Source organism: Peromyscus leucopus, chromosome 6 (genome assembly GCF_004664715.2).
Source record: "Peromyscus leucopus breed LL Stock chromosome 6, UCI_PerLeu_2.1, whole genome shotgun sequence".
NCBI classification, from domain to species: Eukaryota; Metazoa; Chordata; class Mammalia; order Rodentia; family Cricetidae; genus Peromyscus; species Peromyscus leucopus.
Window position 1 is genome coordinate 129,930,939 of NC_051068.1, and position 24,965 is coordinate 129,955,903.

Consider the following 24,965-nt stretch of genomic DNA (forward strand, 5'->3'; position numbering starts at 1 on the left):
GCTTATGTTTCAATCCATCCATCTCTGCCGGGAAGTGATTCTGTGACTTCAAGCTATAACTTATTTTTCTTATCTCGATATCTTTTTCTTTATGGTTACAATTATTATAATGATTGAATAGGAATATACATTATAATTCTGTACCTCATATCTATAAATACTAATTATCATTCTAAAGGGGTGTTATCAGTTTTATATGAGATAATAAATTCAGTGAGCATGCTGCACATTGAAAATGTAAGTACTATTATGACATTAGCTGGATTGAAAATTGTGTTAAACTAGAGCAGTCGGTACCACAGTTTGATAGCTCTGCTGTGCTGCATAAGAACTTCAGATTTCATCCCATCTCAGGAAGTAGGAAATTATTGATAATCTACCCAGGAAAGTACCACAATTTATGTTATCTTTCAGCACAACCACTGCACTTGCTGTGCAGAGGGTGGACTGGAAGTATGATTAGGAAAGTGCTTAAGGGATTGTTTCAGTGGTCTCTACAGAGAAAAACTACGAATGAGAAGGGCTGTGAATGATGCATAGCTTTTAAGAGTATGACAGAATAAGAGGGAGAAGACTCAACAATGGCAGGATTCAGAAATATTTTTGTGCTTTGGATATGAAATGTCTCCCTTTGACTTACTATCTCTAGCTGGAGGGCTGGCTATGGATCTCATGTAACTTTTAGAAAGTATAGCTTCACTAGAGAATATGGATCACCAGGGCAGGCTTGAGGCTATAGAACACAGCCCTGCTTTCTGTTTGCTAAGTTTCCTAAATATGTGAACAGGCAGCCTCCTGTTCCTGCCACCATGCTGTCATTACCTGCAGCCATGTCTTCCATACCATGATGGACTGAACCCCACTGGAATAGTGAGCTAGAACAAGCCTGTTTTCACTTTTTCTCGGGTATTTTATCACAGCAGTGTGATGACAATCGATACATCACTGTATTAAATCAGCCAATCCAAGAGGAGGAAGGCTACAGGGAGGCTTAATTGTGTAAGATAAGGTTGATACTGAAGTAGAGTTTGACTTGTCTGCACAAAAAATCATATTCATACAATTATTTATGTGGGTATCAACTTCGATCTCAGGATTCCTGAATGATCTTTATACAATCATATAATAATTTAGATATAATAGATAAAATTATGAGACATACAAGATTGTCTATAAGAATTGGCTGTAATGAGAAGAGAGCTAGGATTGAATGTTGAGAAAAATCAAACTAGAAAATAGAGGTAGAAAAATAGTGTGTAAGGAAATACTGATACCAACCAAACCAGTGCTAAATGCAGAGGACTAAACCCTTTGGTTATAAGTAAGAGGAGAGAACTAAAGCAGCATCTTGAGAGTATCAAGCATACAATCATCAGGACATTTGTGGAGGACTCATAGCATCAATATTGACTGTGATCAGGCTGTAGATGTTAACCCCACCGTTTGAGAATAAGACCATTACCACAGTTAAAGTGGAATTTGAAGCAAGCTTTAAGTAAATACTGGCCAGGTGGATGGGCTCTGGCAAGGCCCATCTCTGTTTCCCCAGAAAAATGACCCCAAATCAAGTTTTGTAGTGGCTTAATTATTTCCCATACAGTCCAATCAATGGCAAGCATAAATCCTGATATACCTCCAGCCTACATCCAATCAGGGGCTAACATACATCCTGACACATTTCCTGCTTGTGAAACTCCTGCCCACTTGTGATCAAGCATATATGGTAGAGATGGGTCAAAAAAACTTGATTAGGGGAGTGAAAACATGTGTCTTATTATCTCCCATAAACAATAGCCTCCAGCATTTCAGTAACTATTTGTCCTTGGGCAAGGGGCTTGCAGATCAGAGGCATTTTTGTTTCATAGATCTCTGAGGCATAGTAATTCAAACTTAAAATATAACTTTCGATCTCTCACAGAGAGGTGAAAGAGAACAAAAGATACCGGTGGACTCTTTCCTTCAAACATGGAAACCATAATATTCCCAATCTTTATCCTTCTTCCAGAATGTGTTATAGCTCACCACAGGTGGACATGAGGTCCTTGAGACTTTGGGATTCCATAAGCAGACTGCTGCAGAAGGGGAGGTTCCAAGTTCAGATTATAAAAGGAAATAAAATGATACAAAAGAGAAAAGAAAGTGTCTCTGTCTTTCTCTGTGTTTCTGTCTGTCTCTATTTTAGAGAATTCATTCATACAATGAAATAAGAGTTATCTACCCCATTTCTCCCCTCAAACTCCTTTCTACTCCTAAGTTCATATACTCTTATTTTATTTTATAATTAATTTAATTTTACATATCAGCCACAGTTTCCCCTGTCCTCCCTCCTCCCAACCCCCAGCCTTCCCCTCCCCAGTCCACCCCCATTCCCACCTCCTCCAAGGCAAGGTCTCCCAATGCCAAGGGTATTCAGCTCAGCCTAGTAGATTCAGTTGAGGCAGGTCCAGTCCCCTCTTCCCAAACCAAGGCTGAGCAAAATGTCTCAGCATAGGCACTAGGTTCCAAAAAGCCAGCTCATGCACTAAGGACAGGTCCAGTCCCACTGCCTGGGGGCCTCCTAAATAGGTCAAGCTAATCAACTGTCTCACTTATCCAGAGGGCCTGATCAGTTCCATGGGGGCTCCTCAGCTATTGGTTCAAGAAATATTGAGACCATGATTGGAAAAAGCACAGGGACAAATAGCCAAACTAGGGGAAACATATGAACTATATATTCTTTTTGAAAATCCACTCACTCCAATTAGCACTACCCGTGTGTGCATGAGCATGGGACTATCTACTTGAGTATGGGAAATCTAGCAATGGCCATACTCTCAAAAATAAATAAATAATAAATAAATAAATAAAGAAAGAAAGAAAGAAAGAAAAAAAGAAAGAAAGAGAGAGAAAGAAAGAAAGAGAAAGAAAGAAAGAAAGAAAGAAAGAAAGAAAGAAAGAAAAAAAGAAAGAAAGAAAGAAAGAGAGAGAAAGAAAGAAAGAGAAAGAAAGAAAGAAAGAAAGAAAGAAAGGAAGGAAGAAAGAAAGAAAGAAAGAAAGAAAGAAAGAAAGAAAGAAAGAAAGAAAGAAAGAAAGAAAGAAAGAAAGAAAGGCTTTCCTTTCTCCAGCAACCCTGTTTCCAGTAGCTCCTCAGTAAGGGTGGGTCTTGAACAGGTAAGCACAGCTGCTGTGAGTTTATGATTGCAATAGCCACATCATGTCTTGAAGATAGCCTGCACAGTACTCCTCTCATCCTCTGTCTCACATTTCCTAAACCTTTTAAGCTTTGAGGAAGTCCAAAAGACACTCCCTGACCGACCCCTGAGGGCTTCCTCCCTCACCCTGCCCTTGAATTTTTAGTCCCTAACCGTGAGTAGTAAAAATGAAGTACCTGAGGTGGAAACAACTTTCTTAATTTCCTTTAATTTTAGTAAATTTATAATTATGTCAAATTTAATCTTTTTGTTTGTTTGTTTTGTCCCACACAGAGTCTATGGAAGAGCCTAGGCTAGAATTGAACTCATAATCTTGCTGTTTCATTCTGACAAGTGCTGGTATTATCAGCATGTGCATCCATACTTGGCTCATTCTTAAACACTCTGTGGTAAATACCTTAATTTATGTAGCTTGTTCCCTGTATGTCTTTTTGTAACAAGTTTCCAAGAGTAAGAAATCTTTTAATGTTTCAAAAGATATTAACAATGAATTGTTCAGCAAAGGTGTTTCTTGATAACCTTTCATAAGAATCATGCTTTACTCCAATACCACCTACGATGCATAATTGCTAGATTTTATTGTAGCTGTTCTAGCACTGCAAAATTTTATAATATTTAATTTTAGATGATTTAATAATTATAAACAATGCTTCTTACTTCAGTTTCAATTTCTCTTGATAGCTTACAAGGTAAGTCACATTACATTAGGGGAGAAGAAATCAGTTTTAAAATCTTCATAACAAAAGATCTACTGGGAAAATTTCAATAATTACAGTGATATAAGAATCCCTTTTTCAGTTATTTGTAGCATTTTTCTAATGTGATTTCTAAATGTTTGTATAATACTTCAAGCATAGAATATAGCATATTGGTGGATTATGTTTTAATATTTTCATGTTTGGGGCAAAATCTTTAAACTGCATTTCAGAGTTTTTAGTTGCACATGGTACAAAATTGTGGCTTACTTGTTGGAATCTCTTTTCATATCTAGCAACTATTCCTCTTCTGAATGCCTTGTTCTGATTCATTTTATCCATGAGCACTAATGGATTCATAAATTATAAATCTGTTATACATGTTAATATTTTTCTCTTTATCTGTAGCAACCTGGCAAAAAGGGAACAGCTATTTTCCTGGACACTGGGAAGTGAGGGCATTATGTGAAGCTTCTAGATAAAGTGGATCACAGAGTTTGACTGGGAAGCAGGCAGGTTTGCTCAGTCATTCTGTAAGCACCATGTTTCTGTAAGGAAAGATAATGTAGCAAGCTTGTTTTTATTACTCTGATCTGGAGCTGCTGTTCCAGTGGTTGTAATCAATTTACATTGATTTTTTTCTATATTATAAAATTTTTGGACAAGTTGAATTCATAGCAAAATAGTTTATTGATATTCTCAAGAAGAGAAATTTGTCAAAGTAAAATATACAATATCTATAAAATTTTTATAGGATCTAAATAACTTAGAAGTATAAAATGTATTGTACACATCTTGAATTTTCTCATAAAGCCACTATGTTTAGCATGTTAAATTTAGAAATTAAGTTTATTCAAGAAAAAATGTAAATATACCAATTTAATTTGATTTTAATTAAAAAATATTAAACCATGAGCTTTATATATCTAATTTAAATTTACTGAAATTAAGACATAATTTTATACATCTTTTAATGTACTAACTAAACTAAAATTTGCAAACAAGTGTTTATTAAATAAAAATTTAAAAAAAATCCATAAAAGCAAAAGAGCAAACAAATAAACAAACGAACAAACAAACCCCACTTTGCTCATCTGTCTTTCCTGTCTCTCTATTACCTCTTCAGTTGTCTTAGTGGCACTCAGAGATGCTGTGTATCATGCAGTATTCTCTTTTGTACATATAGCTTTACTTGCGAATGTTTGTTGTCTAATGTGTTGTAGGTCAGGTTCAAGGCCTCTGGCTTCTGGTAAACCACCAATATTGAACTCTCACCAAAACTCCTCTCAAATATCCCACTGTTGCCCTAGTCATGGAGATCCTGTGGCTATGGTTTCGTAGGACTAGTGTCTTCCTGTGCTTGAAGAGGTCATAGATGGGGTAGATGCTGGGGATTGCCTACTCAAAGTTTTGGATGTGTGCCTGAATGGTAGCAGAACTGTTTTCTTTGTTGTTGCTTTTTGTTTGTTCGTTTGCTTGTTTTTAACTAATATTCTTATTTGTATTTTTCTTATTCTTATTTTATTTTTATAATTTTTTTTTTTAAGTTTTCCTTGCCAGGAGGCAGGGATGCTACCAGGGTGAAGGGCAGATATGAAAGAACTGGGAAACGAGTAGGATTGTGGTGCATGATGTGAAATTCCAGGATAATTAATAAAAATTATATTAAAAAATTAAATATGAAAACAAATATTTAATATAGATTTAATTTTTTTTTTTTTTTTTTTTTTTGGTTTTCCGAATCAGGGTTTCTCTGTGTAGCTTTGTGCCTTTCCTGGAACTCACTCTGTAGCCCAGGCTGGCCTCGAACTCACAGAGATCCACCTGCCTCTGCCTCCCGAGTGCTGGGATTAAAGGCGTGTGCCACCACCGCCCGGCTCATAGATTTAATTTTTTTTTTTTTTTTTTGGTTTTTTGAGACAGGGTTTCTCTGTGTAGCTTTGCGCCTTTCCTGGGACTCACTTGGTAGTCCAGGCTGGCCTCGAACTCACAGAGATCCACCTGGCTCTGCCTCCCGAGTGCTGGGATTAAAGGCGTGCGCCACCACCGCCCGGCAGATTTAATTTTTAATAGAGAGATAAGTAAAAAAAATCACTAGTTTTAATTAGTACCCCGAAGACAGGAAAATACATCCTTTACCTTTTGAAACAAATTATTTATTTCATTTATTTATCTCATTATTTATTTCATTTTCAGGATGAATATAAAGTGAATGTGGTCTACTCCTAATGTATCTAAATAAATTCCCCTTCTGTCATTTCTCATTGATAGTAATCCACATTTGGGATTTTTATGGCTGAAGAAAAACTATATTTCAGGAGTACCCAGGGAGGCTAGGACTTTAATAACTCACCCTTTTGTCAAGTTAAAGACAATAAAAGCAGCAACCAAGGCTTAGATCTACAAATATTTCCCAAGGGACAAGAGGAAAAGTAAAGATACAATTTCAAAGTAAAGACGGGTTTGGAAGTCACTATAGTCCTTTTATACTTTATTTTGCTTACTTTAATAACTTCCTTGAATAATATTGTATTTCTAGATTTAAGTGTTGGCTATATAGGTATACCCATTTTGCCTCAATAAAGGAAAATCTTTTAAAATTAACAGCATCACCCATCTTCAGAGAAGCTTCATTCTGCAGCAGATGTAAACAAGCACAGAAACTCACATTCAGACATTATGCTGAGAGTGAGAGATCTTGGAATATTCAGCCCTCAAGCATGATGCTTCCATCACATCTCATTCTTCTCAAGGATCAGGGACCCCTATGGAAGAGGAAGCAGAAAAAGTGTAAGAGCCAGAGGGGATAGAGGACACCAAAACCCTCTAAATCAACATAATTGATAAACATATGAATAAAAAAGACTGAGGCAGCATGCACAGAGTCTGCATGGGTCTGCACCAGATGGGCCTCAATCTGAAAGGAGAAGTGAGTACATGCTTCCATCCCTAACCCAGAAGCAATCTCAGATTGATAACCTTTTGCAAATGAAAATTTAGTTTCCTCCAAGGGACGCTCACTTGGGAAACAAACCACTCTTAAGGGTAGGCTGCATGCCCATCAGTAGATGGCCAACAGTGTCTGGCAGTGTAGCCTAGTCTGGAATCAGCATATGACTACCTGTCCAACAGGTTTCCCTGGGGGCAAAGCACCTGTGGAAAGGGACTCTCACTTGACAAGGACCAGTTGTCCATGGGATAGTGTAGGAATTTGCAAAATTCATGCAGATTACAGGCTGTTTTCTCCCTCATTATAATGATGATTCTTTGGGTGGTTTTTAGTTTTCCTTTGTCAGTCACACATGCAATAGCTGTAATATTCCCTGGAAATTCTGCTCTTTCTCAAATATTTTCCCCTAAGTTTCAGCAAGAGGCTAATACTTCTCTAATCTCTTATCTGGAATTACCAACTACAAGTCCTAATCCTGGGAACATTTCTGACTCAATGAGACACTTAGGTACATATGAGAAAACAGCGCTCTGAACATTGACCATGTCTCACAGTCCTGTAAGGGAGAGTAAGTAAGGCATGCAGTGTAAAAGCTTTAGGAATACACATAGTGCCACTGTTGGAAGTAAGTTCCCTGGACACCAAGCATATAGAATCAGTGGTGGGATCTGGTATGTTCCAAGAGGAAAAAAATGCAATGTAAAATATGGTATGGGAAGATCAATCTTTTACCATACACAGGAGCTTATATTGGTGGAGGAAGTATGGTATTATGAGGTGGGAAAAGAGTGCTTTATCAAAGTCTGCCTTTTACAGAGAGATTGAGACATGGGACACTCTTGTAGAAAAGGGAACTGTATAAAAGCATATCATGTAGACAAGAAAAAAAATTTTTGGTTTTAAATATTGTTGCCCTTGTCTATTACTTTTTAACTTTGTAGACACAAGTCCCTCCAGCTGACATAAGTGCTGCAAGAGCAGGATGTGTCTGGCTTGATATTCAGTTAAGCCTGCAAAAGTGCTGAACTCCATGTCAAGAATAAGGCTATGCAGGGGTGGGAAAGTGAATTTGGGGAAGTATAAAGGGGAACAATGGGAGCTTTCATAATGATTACAGTGTATTCTTTTTTTTTTTTTTTTTTTTTTTTTTTGGTTTTTCGAGACAGGGTTTCTCTGTGTAGCTTTGTGCCTTTCCTGGAACTCACTTGGTAGCCCAGGCTGGCCTCGAACTCACAGAGATCCGCCTGGCTCTGCCTCCCGAGAGCTGGGATTAAAGGCGTGCGCCACCACCGCCCTGCTTATAGTGTATTCTTTACAATATGATGTGTTTTTTTTTTTTTTGATGTATTTCTTAAAAGTTAAAAATAGGAGCCAATAATAAAACTGTTCATATAACTCTGGTAAGAAAAACTCTGAGTATAAATAAAGATGGCTCCAGCCATTTGGGCCCAGTTGAGTGCAAACTTGGTGGCCAGAATTTTTCCTTGTGCCAACATGCCTTTACTGCCTCAGGACCTGAGCTGAAGCCAAGGCTGGACCTCGGCACAACAGAAAATGAACTCAGTGGCATCTTTAGAGGCTCCTTGCCTCGCAATGTCATATCAGGGTTTGTTTTTTTTTTAATCTTTTAATTCTATTTCTTCTTTCTTTCTAACCTACAGGTCTTTTGCGCGTGTGTGCGTGTGCGCACGCGCGCGCATGCACACACACACAGACACACACACATACACAGACACACATACATACACAGACACACAGACGCACAGACACACACATACACACAGACACACATACACACAGACGACACATACACACACAGACACATACACAGACGACACACACATACACACACAGACACAGACACACACACACATGCACACACACAGACACACAGACACACACACATACACACACATACACACACATACATACACAGACACACACACATACACACACACAGACACACACACATACACACACAGACACACACACAGACACAGACACACACACAGACACACACACACACACACAGACAACACATACACACACAGACACACACACACATACACACAGACACAGATAACACATACACACACAGACACACACACAGACAATACACACACATACACACACAGACACAGACACACAGACGCACACACATGCACACACACAGACACACACACATACACACACACATACACACACACACACACACACACACACACACATATGCTTCTAGTATTTTATAAGATTCCAAAGTGTTGGATGCAAGTGAGTCAGTCTCTGCTTCTTTTGTTTCCCCTCTCTCTTTTTTTCTTCTGTTTGTTTGTTTTGCCCAATTCTGGTATATTAGTTTTAGTTTTATATCACATCATTGTATCATATCATTTATCATATCACATCATTATCCTTTAGAAGTCTGAAAGGCAGAAAGAGGGTGGATCCAGATGGGAAGGGAGGTATGGAGAAACTGCCAGGTGTGGTGATATTGTGTTCCCCAAAATATTGTGCAACCTAATAAACTTATCTGGGGTCAGAGAACAGAACAGCCACTAGATACAGAGGCTAGAAAATGGTGGCATACAAACCTTTAATCCTAGAAATCCCCTCTGGATCTCTGGGAGTTCAAGGCCACATTGGAAACGGCCAGGCATGGTGACTCACGCCTTTAATCCCAGAAAGTGAGCCTTTAATCCCAAGGAGTGATGGCAGAAAGCAGAAAGGTATATAAGGCATGAAAACCAGGAACTAGAAGCTTTTTAGGTGGTTAAACTTTTAGGCTTTTGAGCAACAGTTCAGCTGAGATCCATTTGGATGAGGACTCAGAAGCTTTGAGTCTGAGGAAACAGGATCAGCTGGGGAATTGGCAAGGTGAGGAAGCTGTGGCTTATTCTGCTTCTCTGATCTTCCAGCATTCACCCCAATAACTGGCCTCAGGTTCAATTTTATCAATAAGACCTTCTAACAATTCTACTACAGCCAGGAGTCAAGGGCAGGGAAACTATAGCCAGAATATATTATGTGAAAAAAAAATCTATTTTTAATAAAAGGAAAAAGTAAAGCCAGAATATATTATGTGAAAAAATCAATTTCTAATAAAAGGAAAAAGTAAAGCATAACTTCGGGGGCATAAGAGATAGTCCCATCCGTGAAGTGTTAGTCTTACAACACAAGGATCTAGGTTTAATCTCCAGCATTTGCATAAAAACAGGAACAAAACCAAAACCAAATACCAGGCATGGTGGTAGATTTTTGTGAGTTCAGGGCCAACCTGGTGTACATAGTAAGTTCCAGGCAAGGCAGTGATCCACAGTGAAAATCTATCTCCAAAACAAAGAAAGAGACAAACAAATAAATGGACTACGAGTAAATCAAAATAGGTAGGAATTGCACTAGTTCTCCCCCCCAAATTTCTTCATACCATATTATTTTGGGGTACATATCAAGACTGAATATGTGGAGAATATTTTTTCTCTGGTTTAAGGGACCAATTTTGTCTGAGTTCAGATATGTGGCATCAATGGTGACATAAAGGAAAACAATGATCAGTTGTCTGTGATCATCTGAGGCTAGGCTAGGAGACTTTATTTGATTGCATCTAGGATTATATATATAACAGCCACAGGAATATGTAGCTCTATGCCTTCAGAAATGCCTTTCTGCTATGAGTCCATGTGCACAATCTGCTTTTCCATCCCCCATGTGCCTTAACAGCACAGCTCTTATTTAATGAGAAGAATCCCAGGAGGCTGACACTTCTAATAGTGCATTGTTTGTGCTCAGTTGCAGAAATGGTGATGATCTGTTCCTGTGTAGCTTAACATCTTTGTCTTGCAACATTTGTAGGAATCACCCTGGGGGAGCAAAAGCTGAGTCACAGAATCATAACACTTAACCAAAGGGATTTAATTCTAGTATTTCAATCTTATTTTCCATGCTGCTAGCAAAAGTCTGCAGAAATGTTCTTTGCTTTCATGTTATTTTCAGGGTAAAAAGCAGATTGACCCATAGAGGTCTAGGGACTTTTCTGACCTGACTGCTGCCTACCTTATTAGCATCATCTTTTGCTATGATTGCCACAAGTTAAAACCCCAACCACGTGGAATTACTAGCTTCTCAAAGCTAATGCTCATTCCTGCTTCATGGCTTCTTACTAGCTCCTAAAATGTACCGTGCCACCTCCCAATTTTGGCCAAATGGCAAACACTGTAGTATTTATATCCTGGAGTCAGCCACTCTCAATTTCTGCATTTCCATAAGACCCCCAAACTCCTTGTGGAGTCCTGCTCCATCACTAACCACACCAACATTGGTTTTTTTACTTCACTTTCCCATACACCAGAAACATCTTGAAAAGAAGATCCACACCCTGACCCTATGCACGCTGCCAGGCACATGATGGTTTCCTTGGAGAATTTAGCTTCTTCAGTCTTACACTTTCATAATTGATAGGTTTCTTCAATGTGCTTTGTAACATGAATCTTAAAAGGTCTTCTTAATTAAAAAAATGGAGCCAGATATTGGGGTAAATTATGAAAGATCAGAAAAAAAAAATGAGCCACAGCCAACCGCACCTCACCAGCTCCTCAGCTGATCCTGTTTCCACAAATCCTCAGACTAAGTCCTCACCCCTGAGGGTCTCAGTTGAACTGCCACTAAAAAGCTTCTAGTTCCTGGTCCTCACACCTTACATACTTTTCTGCTTCCTGCCATCACTTCCTGGGATTAAAGGCATGTGTGCTTCCTAAGCAAAGACATGAGATCTCAAATGCTGGGATTAAAGGTGTGTGCTACCATGCCTGGCTCTGTTCCCAGTGTGGCCTTGAATTCGAAGATCCAGATGGATCTCTGCCTCCCAAATGCTAGGATTAAAGGTGTGTGCTACTATTGCCTGACTTCTATGTTTAATATAGTGGCTGTTCTGTTCTCTGATCCCCAGATAAGTTAATCGTGGTGCACACTATATTAGGGGACACAATATATCACCACAGTGCTTCATTTTATAACCAGTTGTACATGTTTATAAGACAACTGTTCTATGTCCTTGCATGGTTTTCAAGGATTGACTTGACTAGGGCCAATGAGGAACTGAACAAAATACAGACACAGAGAAACACAAAAATGGCTGGGATTAGTAGTCCCAGCTCTCTTATGGAGAAACCACAGAATCATGGGAGCTTTGCTTATTTATTACATACAGTTGAACTGAGAGACTGGGTTATTGCATATGGTTGAGCAAGGATGTGGGGCTATCAATACAAATAAACAAGATTTAGTTTAATGGTATACAGCTTGATCAAGGAGGTAGGTTTATCTAATCTCAGTATGAGCAGTCTCTGTAGGTGAGTAATCTTTATGCCATAACTATCAGATGGAGAAATCTGTGGGTGGACATTTCCTGTACACACTATCAGTATCTAAGCATGGACCAGGAGAGGAAGCTTTTCCATATCTCTAAATCTAGCTAGGAAAGGCTTTGATGCTTTCTCATGGACCCGAGGCTAGGGTCTTTGACATGGCCATGTCTATGTCAATAGTACAAGCTCACTCAGGACTTTACACACACAAGGCTACTTCTGCTCCCAACAAAACTGGCCAGCAGTTGGAATGAAATCAAAAGTCATGAACCTATCTGTCCCAATACACACCCAGACAGTACATTGCCAAAATTTGTTCAGTCACGGAGTAGACATATTATGTGCCTTTTGATTCTCCTTCTGCTACTTGGATTATGGGCTTTTCTGGGGTAATTGATGATATTTGATGTTTTTGTAATTACATCAAATCTTACTCCTAGTGACAACCATAGCTCCTGTGTGACCACTGTATGTAGAAGATCTGACAGCTGTGAAGTCAGGATAACAATGAATTTGTCACACTCTTTTAAAGTGACAAGTAGAAAACACTGCTGTGTATTTTCAGCTTCCTGGTAAGTACATTTTGCATCTTCTTTCAAATATTTTCTAGTCATCATGCTGGATATATTGATAAGTCCAAAGTCATTTGCTCACAGGAAAATTTAACACGGTACCTCAATCTTTTTCAGGATAGAATGGAGTTTAAGAAAAATAAATGGGCATGGATGAAAGAAAATCCTGATGCACCAGGGCATATGCTACTTAGATTAAGGAGAAAAACCAAATAACGTTCCTGGGCATGAGAGCATTTCACTGTAAGATCACATACACATATTTTTTGGTGACTTTGCAACAAAACGACAAATGCCGCTGACACAGAATTCTGCAAATAATGCAGGCTCTTTCTTAATAGCCTATAGTTCATTGTTCTTTAACTTGATCTTGCCTGAGCCAATAGTGATGCCTGTGGAATGAGAATCTTAACAAAGATGGTGGTTTTGACCTGACAGACCAAAGAGACCACACCCATGGGGACTTTTCTTTGTCCTGTGCTGGTGAAAGGCAGCCACAGTAATTAAAGGCATTAATATGTTCTTGGTAGTGACCATATTAAAAAATGTAGCCATCATATTTGGCCTGTGTTGTTCTTTTTCTTCCCTTGGGTCTATTGAGCTTGGGCTCCCCTGCCATCCTGATGCCTACCATTTGCTCAATCTGCACCTGATATGCTATCCAAGCAAGATGCCCCATCATGGCCCTTCTTTCAAAAAAAAAAAAATCTCACTCCATTTTGCACATTATCCTTCTAAGTCTGTGGCTATACCATGCTGGCAACATACAAAGGAATGTGATTTTCTACTTGGAATTTGTATTTTTTTTATAGATTTATTTATTGTATATACAGTGTTCTGTCTGCATGTATGTCTGCATGCTAGAAGAGGGCACCAGATCTCATTATTGATGGTTGTGAGCCACCATGTGGCTGCTGGGAATGAACTCGGGACCTCTGGAATAGCAGCCAATGCTCTTAGTGTCTGAGCCATCTCTCCAGCCCACTGGAATTTCTATTTATGCTGTTTTATTTGCAGACTCATAAGATTGAAGTGGTTCTTAGTTCTCTGCTATTAACAGTCTTAAATGTTTCAGGAATCTGTCTCACAAGGAAGAAAGATAATGATTCTATCCTATTGTTAAGTATATAAACTATACAGTTTCCCAAAAACATTTATTCAGTATTAACTATATGCAAAACTTCCCCTAGAAAACATAATTAGATCTACAATATCACAATTCTGCTTTCTGCCTTCATAGAATCAGATAGCTTTTGTTGTCATTCTTTCCTTCTTTCTGGTTACTAGTTAAACCTTCCAGTTTTAGATGGCCACATGTAGTCCTTTTCTGAGTCTCCTTTGCAGGCAGGTCATGATCCATACTGTGAATAAAAGTGATATGTGAAGCTCCTCAGATGAGTCTTTATGTGTTAGTATCACATTCTGACTTCTCCCTCCTTTTCTCAGAAGGCTGAAATGAAACTCCTGCCATCATAATCTTTACAGACTATGACCTAGACGGCAGACCCTGACCATGGCAATGTTAGTATTGAGACCCACCATTTACAATGTGGATACTTCATACTTGAATTCTTTCAGGGAGTTTCTGTTAATCCAGTGTTAGTGTGTCCTTTGTGAAAGCAAAGATATCCTAAAAAACAGCACTGAGAAGGAGAGTCCATAGGAAGAAGAGAAACATCAAAGCCAATCAGGTGAAATGAGATTGCTTAGTTTGGGAATTCAGAGGGAATGAATATTTCACTACTATGTTGAAAGAAATAGAAACAAAAGGAAACCCTCACAAAGTTCATATGTTCCCAAGAGCACAAGACTAAAGGGTTTTAAACAACACAGAAAATACAGTCAAGGTAGTTGAGGTTGAAGTTTACATGTGACCTCCTAATTGAACTGAAAGGACTCCTCTGTGGTATACCACAAAAGTGCATAACATTAAATATAAATTGGGAGAGTTAGAGCCAACTACATGTGATCTAGTGATGTATAACCAGAGAAGGTCCAGGTTTCAGTAACTAAAGTTGTTACTGAAAGAGATTCAGTTTTAAAAAGAATACTTAATCTGAACCTGTGCTTGACAAATCTGTGAATGTCATATTTGTTTTCTCTATGAATTTTCTGAAAATGGTGTCTATGAGGACATATTTGTTTGCATATCCACATTGTCTTTAACCTCATAATATTGAACAGTTTCTTTCCCAGAGAAATGATAGGATGTTCTTGGTGACCTAATATGCTCTTCGGAATTCCAGCAAATGTAGAAACTAGCTGCTTGAAGTGTTTTCCTTGCACTTACCTGTATAAACCAGGCCCATCCAGGACAATGGGAGGATAAGAATTTATAAAACACCTCAAGAATTTAAGAAGGACTTCGAAAACATACATTCTGAATCTAACTAAATCCATAATCAAGATAAAATGTCATAATGGAATATTTCCTTCACAACCATAGCAATGGATTTAATCTAAAATACAAATCTTAATTGCATCAGATATTAAATGTCTTTGTTCCTGTCAAATGATGTCCTCATTTTTGTAGGACAATAATAATGAAAAAATATTACAAAATCTTATTTGGATAAACAGTTATCATACAGTATTTATATAAAGCTATAAACTTGGATTTGAAAAGGTAAAAAAATAAATACTGTAGATAGGACATGTCATATTACCAAACACCAGGATAAAAGCAGTTTCCTCTCCATAAGGGCTCAGGTAGTTTTTGCTCTGGGCAGTCTTCTCGGTATTCTCATTTTGGTGTCTAGGTCAGGTCCTCCTTTTTGTAACAACTGTAGGTTTTCTAATCTCATTTTTAACACATTATAAATGTGCCTTTAAACCTTTGAAAACTCATCACCTGATCATTATTGACTGATACACAACAAATTACTTCACAATTTGTTGCTCAAAAAAAGTCCTTTTTTTTTTTTATATATGCACAAAGTTGCTTTTCTGGTGAGACTCATTGAAAACTTGTCTTAATTCTACATTGTAGCAGTTGAGAGGCTGAGAAAATCCACTTCTAAGATGGCTTCTTGATGCCTGTGCACTCATTATCTATTAATATAGAACAATTCAATTCAAATTTAGCAAGTGAAAAAGGAATAAGCATGTGTATTTTGCATATAGTTTCTGTGCTCAAGCAACTGAGGGAGGCTCACCTGGGTTATCCTCCTGGGGTTTTATCAGGACCCCAGTCAAGCCATGGAGGTTGTGATCACTCCAAAATTCCACTGAGCCTAGAGAATCTGCTTTTAAAATGGCACACTCATGTGAGCAGCAAACTAGTACAGGCTTTTGGGCTAAAGACCTCAACTCACTTGTGGATCTTTCCAGAAGGCCACTTGAATGGTTTCATGAGGTGTTCCTTGGTGTTCTGAGAGCAGTAAGAAGTTGCAATGGCCTTTAATGCTTACTCTAAGACATTGCATACTGCAGTGTCTCCTATATCCTAATGTTATACAGTTCAGCCCATGTCAGCATAGGACAGAAACAAAGGGTGGCTAATATAATGTCCTAGTTACTGTGATCAATACCCTCATTAAAAAGCAACATAGAAGAATAAGAGTTTATCTTAGCTCACACTTCCAGGTTATAGTCTATTACTGTAAGGAAGCTACAGAAGCAGGATCTTGAGACAGTTGGTCATACCATATCCATGGTCAGGAGCAGAGAGAAATTAATTTGCTATGCTTCCAACTTGCTCTCACAGCTTCCTTCTTCACTTTTATATAATTCATGATCCAGCCTAAGAAATAGTGTCATTCACAGTAGGCTGTGTCAATTAACAATCAAGACAATTCCCTATAAATATATCCATAGGCCAGGCTGTCTTAGATATTTCTTCAGCCAAGACTCCATTCTCAGGTGGATTTAGGTAGTGGTAAGTTGACATTTAAAACTAGCCATCAAATATCAGAAGTCAGGTTTGACTATGAGCTACTTTAAAGTCTGGGTAGTGGCTGGAGATCACAAATAGGCTTAAGGTATTACTTATCTTTCCTGGTAGATGGTATGTTTAACCTCACATCATGGGACCAAGTCTCAAGAGGAATAAGAAGTAAGAAGGCCAAAAGGAAGGAACTAATTCTGTGGTTGGGTTAGTTAAGGCATGTACCCAGAAATCAATACAATATGATCTCTATTATTTTATCATTGAAAAGAGACATTTATTCCACATTACATATCCATAGAGAGAATAACAAAGAGTTATGAACATCTTTAAATATCAATTATGATTTTATATACGGCCATCTTTAAATATGATTATTTTCATAGCCTTTTATATATTTGTATTTGTTTCAAGGCTCAGAATTTCTCTAGGTAATGTGAGAGTCAATGAGTAAATCAGTGGACAAAAGAATGACTGGACTTTGAGTTTAGTTTTAAAAATACTGATGATATTATATATCTCGAATACATTTTTACAATGAATTTTTTTTTTTTTTTTTGGTTTTTCGAGACAGGGTTTCTCTGTGTAGCTTTGCGCGTTTCCTGGAACTCACTTGGTAGCTCAGGCTGGCCTCGAACTCACAGAGATCCGCCTGGCTCTGCCTCCCGAGTGCTGGGATTAAAGGCGTGCGCCACCACCGCCCGGCTACAATGAATTTTTACATTGCTGTACTACATTCATAAAAAAAGAATAACAACTTGCCAGGCAGAAGTGGCACATACCTTTAATCCCAGCAATTGGAGTGGCAGAGGCAGGTCAATCTTTGTGAGTTAGAGGCCAGAATGATGTACAAAGTGAGTTCCAAGACAAGAAACCCTGTTTCAAAAATAAACAAACAAACAAAAAGAGTAACAACACATTCTTATATTCAAGCTAATACTCTTACACTCCAGTTAAATTCATATTATATAATTTAAGATGGTGAGCTATTTAATATTTATCTATCAAAAATAAAAATCAACTCATAGAAGTAGTTTTCTCACAATAGCTTTGTAAAAATGTGTCTTGAATGGAACCTGAAACCATTAAAGTATGAGTATGTCGTCACAGAAAATAAGAATGAAGTTTATAAAATTCCTGTCAGTGAGACAAGACCCTGTAGGACAGAAAGATCAGAGGGAAGCTGAGGGAAAAGTACATAAAGTCTCTAGGACTTTTATAACATATGGTTCACTTATAACCAGCTGCAGTTGGAATAGGTAGTTCCAAATATTTTTTGCCTTATTAAAGAAAATAGAACTAAACTGATTTAGACATTACTCCTTCAACTGAATGACACTTGAAGCTTTTAATTTCCATGTTGCTTAGACATTTTGACAACTGTTTCTTTGAAAAACAATAAATGTAAAATTGTCTTGCTGAGTCCAGTTTTACCTTTAGATAATTTTTTCAACCAAGTTATAAAGTTTGATATAAAGGCAAGGCAAGCATTTAATTACTATTACTAGAGTAGAAATATTCTAATATAACAGTCTGTAACACTTGTTATCAATAAAATTGAATTTTTAATACTGCTTTGTGCAGAATACACACTTGATTATCCACTCTGTGTCAGCATTGGTTATGAAAGGACCATAATCCATATTGGCTTTAACCCCATTTGCCTGGAGTTCTCAGCAGCAGTCAATCTGAAGTGAGAAATTGTAATTAATAGATAAGCCCACAGTGAAGCATCTCGTGGCAGTGAGTAAATCATCTCAAAGATTAGATTATGTTACCATTTCACAACTAGACACAAGCTGCAACTTGATTATGTCATGAATGACTGGAATTAAATGCCTTACATTAATTATCACCTTGAATAACTTTGCTGAACTTCTGTTTATAAAAAAAAAAACTGTCCATAAAGTTTCCTATCCAGTAGCAAGTCTTCAAGGAAATCACTTTGAACTCAGAGAAAATCTGTAATAGTTGCTTGTATTAAACACCAAACACCACAGAAGTTTCATGAACACAGTGAAGGCTGATGGGGATTTGCTTACACACAAAAGTCAATAAATTCAAAGAAGTTATTTTCAGAGATGATACTTAAACTTTAGCATAAAATAGAAGAAACCAGATTTCAAGGTGTGCTGGAATAATGGCTCCGCAGGAAAAGGAAAAAGCAGAGCCTGTGCTAGTTAGAGCTTGCGAACACAATTCTCAGGTCCATACCTGAACTGCAACAACAAAGCAAGGACCTTGGCACAGATGGACCAGCAACAGACTACAAAGTCAGTACACAGTACAGCTTCTTTCTAGGACTCAGAGAAGAGTGAAAATTTCTTTGGAAAGATTATGGGTCCTTTCCAAATTGCTCATGACTCAAAGCACATTATTACTTATGATCAAGCAAAAGTTTAGTGAATAAGCTGTAAAAATGAAAATGACTCTATGATGACAAATTGGGAGATAATTCTAACAAGGTTGGAGGTAGGGATACTTCTTGTGGGGGTCCGCAGAGGCTCCCTAGTAAGGCCTTACTCAAGGTCAGAAAGTCTGAGCTTGCTTTGCCCAGTAGGGCTGCATAATAGGATGATTTGGCCAAAGACCTGGGTACCAGGTATTTTGAAGTGTCTGCACTTGTTAGTACTTTTTACCTTGACATTGATAGGGGGAAGTGTTTAGCCCCTCCCCTTGCTGTATAAAAGGCCCATCATGATTAAACTTGGTATTGACCCAGGGACCTCCTGAAGCTATCCTGTGTCTCTGTCTTTCTCGTCATCTCTGTCTATATTTCTATCTAATACTTTCTTATTCCTCACTCCTCTGCCTAAGAACCCTTCAACAGTTCAGAGCTGTTCTCCTACAGTTTCTTCCACCAGGGCAGAAGTTGTGATGATGGACCTGGATAGGGAGCCAGGAGAATGACAGCAAACTGGACAAGAGGTTGATATGACATAAAATATCAGAGAGAACTACCAGGTTTCCAAATTGACAACCGAGGCTATCCTGTAGGTCAATCAGAGGAGGTGTGTGTGTGTGTGTGTGTGTGTGTGTGTGTGTGTGTGTGTGTGTGAATCTTGAGGAAAGTGTAATTGCATCATTTCAGGTTCTATTATGGGATAGTTATGAATTATGTAGCTAAAGTGGATTATTCCTCCCATTATATACATCAAGGTATCAGAAATAGAGGTCTGTGCTGTAAAAGCAGATATGAGAGTAAGTGACTCTCAAAATCATTGAAATGATAAGCTTATCTAGTAACTATATAACGTCCAGAACCAATGGCTGACTTCCATTCAGAATATAGTAAACACACAAAAAGAAGCTAAAAGCTCTGGAAGAAAACTATTAGAGCACAGTAGTATAGAAATGAGAAAGTGTTTTTCAAGAAGAGTGGTCAACTATGTAGAAAGATGATTCAAAGTCTGATAAGATCCTTATAAAAAATCTGTGCCACTTGAGAACAACTGTGGTATGAAGAAAAGGAGACAGTAGAAGACCCTTTCCAAAAAGTTTGCTATAGAAAAGCAAGACATTTGTGGGAAACTGGGAGTCATATATAAGATGTGGGAAGAATTTAATAAAATGGGAAAAAATCCTATGGCTTTTATGTTCACAGGATGTTACAGAATAGAAAAGAGGAAATGATGGTGCAGGAAGGAAGATTGTTGGCAGAATACTCTGCTGCCTATCGGAAGCAGGGAAAGATGACTAGAAGGCTCAGTCTTTAGTTAAGTGCCACAGAGCCTAAAATCAAAGAAAAAAGAAAGATGCGTTGTTTACCATAGCAAGGGAAAACAAGAACAGATGGTGTAGACAAGCAAGGTGTGAAGTGATGGGTTCCAAGAGTGAGAAGTAAATTTCATAGGAAAACACAGAACTGATGTGAGAATCAGGGCCCCACTTGCAGTTTGTAATTATGAATTTAAAGTCAAACAAGTGCTAAGTATTCATTTCCTAGGGTGAAAGCACTTAAGGAAAATAATTGGTTTCCTCTATAGCTGGATTATAATGGATAGTAAGCCAGACAGAGAAAGGGGTAAATGAGCTATGGCTATTTGCTATAGTTATAATTCATATTTTGAAAGGATATTCTAGTTTGAAACCATAACATTCTGCTTCCCCCACACACCCATCAGACACCCTTGTATTAAAAGCTTAGTCCTCCATTTGGGCACAACTGGGAAGTGGTAGAAATGTTTAAGAAATGTTGCTCCTTATAGAGGATTATGGGGGCTCAGGCCTTTACCATTTTGATCTCTGGACACCTTGAGATCAGTAACTTTCCTTAATGTTAGCTGTTAAGCAATTCAGACACCTTTAGGGCCAAATTCATATATTAACACACATACAAAATTTCCTTTTCTTTATTTTTTTTCAAACTAACTAGAAAAGTTTAGCATACCCAAAGGCATCTATGTTGGCCATTTTAACTATCAGACCAGATGCTTCACAGTTTGAAAGTAGGCATATCCTTCACAAAAGCATGTGCCATCTTTCTCAATCTATGACCTGAAATGCATGCTCAGAAATGTGCTCCTCAACTAAGTATGGTCTAGAATGTCCCCTCCTCAGTGCTTTCCTATATGAAAATCTCCATGCTGCCTTTGCTCAGAAAGGGAAACAATGCTACCTTCCCCTCATAATTCATTTTTTCTTTACTCATTTATCCTGGCCATGCTTGTTTTGGCTTTGTGCTAGCTAGCAGGATTTAAATCCAATACCACATTCCACATTAGGGTATGCCAACAGCCCCATGGTCCACCCAATCAGTCTGTGCTGACTGCAGATCAATGTTAAGCCATTACATCCTGGTTTTTCAAAACTAAAAATCCAAGAGTTCCCTGGTTCTGGAAGTTTCCACCTAGATTTCAAAGGAACAGTGGGTGGCCAGGGAGGCCAGGAAGTATGCTGTGGGATCAGAATCCCTGAAAGCAGCCCCTAATGTGGCAATGTTGTGACCTGTGAAAATGAAACTGAAGCTATAAGGGAGATCTCAAGATGACAGAGAAACCAGAAAGGTGGAGCCTTAGTGGAGAGAACCTGCTGGAAGCATGCAAAGCCAGCCTAGTGGAGGCCTCTTGAGCTTGACTTCCCAAACTGGGAGCTTCATCTTACATCACTGTGGTCTGCATGCTGGACCATCTTTATCATCTTCTAAAAAAAAAAAACCCTCCTATTTGCTGTTTTTTTCTGTTGCTCTACTACAGTTTCTTTTTCTCAATTTTATTGAGTCTAAAACATGGATTCTACCACTTTTAACTGTGTTAGTTAGTTTTCTGTTACTATAACAAAATACCTCAAGTCTGTTGATAAAGGGAAATGTTTATTTTGGCTCACCATTTTGGAGATGGGTTAACCTGTTTGATCTGAGCCTGTGGTGGCAAGAAAACCATGGTTTCATAAAGCTGTGATGAAGACCATTCTCTTAAGATTACAGAACTGCATGGTTAGACATTGGGATGTTTGCAAACCAGATCTAAGAGTGGCTCCATTTTTGATGACTCCAGATTCCAATGTGCATTCAGAAGAACAGGTGACTAAGGTGAGGTGCAGAAGCAAACACTAACCGTGGAGAAAGACTGATCTGAGCTTTTGCAGAGCAGAGATATGTGAGTTGCTGTGGATGTAGGGTTGAAAGGAAGACACAGTCAGGAGCAGAAATTTGCTATGTGCAGCAAATTAGAGTCCAACCACACACTCCAAGAATATGAGTGCCTTTATTTCAATGATTTGATCCAATCTGATTTACTGCTCTTCAATATCCAGGAATTCAGGACAAATGGATTTTTTCCAATGCATTTTTTTTCAATTATACATTCTGAAATATACATACATTGTAAGTCAGAATACATCATATTGTTCTGGCAAATGCCAAATCCAGGAACAAATCCATGAGCTGCTGAGAGAGCAGAACAAAACCATGGAAGGCACATAATAGTTAGATGCCTAGGAAACCAAGAGTGAAAAGAATTAAAGAGAAAATTACATAGTAATGGCAAGTGGACGTATAATTAGGGGGAAGTCCTATGGGATGTTCTGTATGCTGTAAATGTGTTGGTCTGATTGATTGATAAACAAAAAGCTAATTGGCCAGGAGCCAAGCAGGAAATATAGATGTGATAAGCAGACAAGGAGAATTCTGGGAAGAGGAAGGCTGAGTCAGGAGATGCCTGAGCTAATGGCTGAGCAGTTTTAATTAATATAAGCCTCTGTGTGTATACTTGGGTCTGAGCAGCTGCAGACCAGGTAGGACACAAGGAAACTTTCAGCTACATTGAAGGTTATTCAATTATTGACAATATATGAGTTATATCAAAGACATTAAGGCATCCATATATGAACTGAAAATCTGTGCCTTTCCCAGCCCAACCCATGTCATTAACAATGGCTGACAAATACTCTACTGGCCACTGTATTAGGAAACTCTGGTAATCTTGGCAAGAATAGCTTGGTCAGTGTGATTATGAAGCAGAGCACATGGTGCTACTAGGCTGTGATGATCAGATGGCAGATACATACTAAGTGCTTTGAACTGACATGTTTTCAGCATGTGGTAGATAGAACACAAGTACAAGTCCAGACACACTTGTGCAGGTATTTGGTGTAATGATTCATGAAGTCTCTTCCTGTGGCAAAAGGACAGCACCATGCATGTTTAATATATGTGAAGAACATTTATTTATTATTTAGTTAGTTATGTTTTTTTTTTTTTTTTTTTTTTTTTTTTGGTTTTTCGAGACAGGGTTTCTCTGTGTAGCTTTGCGCCTTTCCTGGAACTCACTTGGTAGCCCGGGCTGGCCTCGAACTCACAGAGATCTGCCTGGCTCTGCCTCCCGAGTGCTGGGATTAAAGGCATGCGCCACCACCACCCGGCAGTTATGTTTTTAAAAATAAGATTTTACCATGAAGCCCAGGCTGGCCTGGAACTCTTTACATAGCCAGGATGTCTTCTAATTCATGGTCTTCATGACTCAGTCTTACTAGTACTACTCTTCCAAATTTGAGACAATGAGTCTCCTATTATGACTTAAGCTAGGTGGAGACCAATCTTTTATTTGACTAAGTGTGTGCAGAATCCAATCCAGGTAAAACTACTTATGAGTAACAAGTTAATAAACTAACCATAAATTAAATTCTACTCATCTGCTTTTATGAATGGCCTCATAGTAACACATCATCTCAGCCAGAAAGTAATTTTGTGGTCTCCAGCTTACATACTAAGCATCTTTTTCATTTACAAATACCCCTGGTTGTGTAATGTGTGTCCAGTGAAGCAGTAAAACATTTGCCTCTAATTCTTCCACATACTTGATAATGGGCCATTGTTAAAAAGCAGTGGCTGCACCATGCTGGACATATGTAAATCAGGATGTTAATGAAGAGCTGGGCTCCCACAGTTAAAGAGTTCCCAGGAATCAGCCTCGTGGACATAAAATATGTCATTACGACTCACAGTCTTTTTCATTAGGGAAATAAAGCACCTGATTTCTATTGGAAAATTAAGAAAATCATAAGAAAGGCTCACAATAATCAATGAAAAATTATACAATTTATTTCTTTTGAAACAGCTTTTTAGACCTTTCACAGACCTATGCCAAGTCCTTTGTATTCATTTCTAATGATCATCAGAACCACCTTTAAAGTTACTAGTCTCCACAACATCTTCTTTGATTATTTTCTGTATTTATGTGCTACATTTTAGTACAGTAAAATAAATTTGTTTTAAAAGACTTGATATATTAGTCTGCAAAACAAAAGCAATTATTAACAAAATGTCATTGTTGATTTTCTAACATTGCACAAACATAGGTGAGAGCAAAAAGCTGATATGCTCTTAGTATGGGATAGGAATATTTCTTTCATGTATTTGTTATTTAATCCAATGCAGTCATGTTGAGGTTGAAACTCACATGCCAAAATTCCATAGTCTCACATTTGAATTATCTACTTGCAGTGTTTTGTAACCTTAGTCTCATTTAGTAAGCCTACATTTCCCCTCTTTGATCCTTACAGAACCTCCCAAGTGCTGTCATCAAATGATAAAATGAAAAAATATGTGTAAGCACTTGGTCACTCTAACATGCACTAAACTATAAATAAATATTAACTATTAGTGTTTGTAGAAGTAACCATCTTATTAAATAAGAAACACAGAGCCAATGCAGAGATGAAAGCCCAAGAGGTCAGAGCTAAGAGCCTTACCCTTCACTGCTGCTGCTGTCCTCTTTAGCCAAGAGACCTACTTCCTGTGTGTTTGTCTTTATATAGACTTTCTGTTCTGCCTTCTTATTGGTTGTAAACCCAACCACATGACCACCTTGTCACT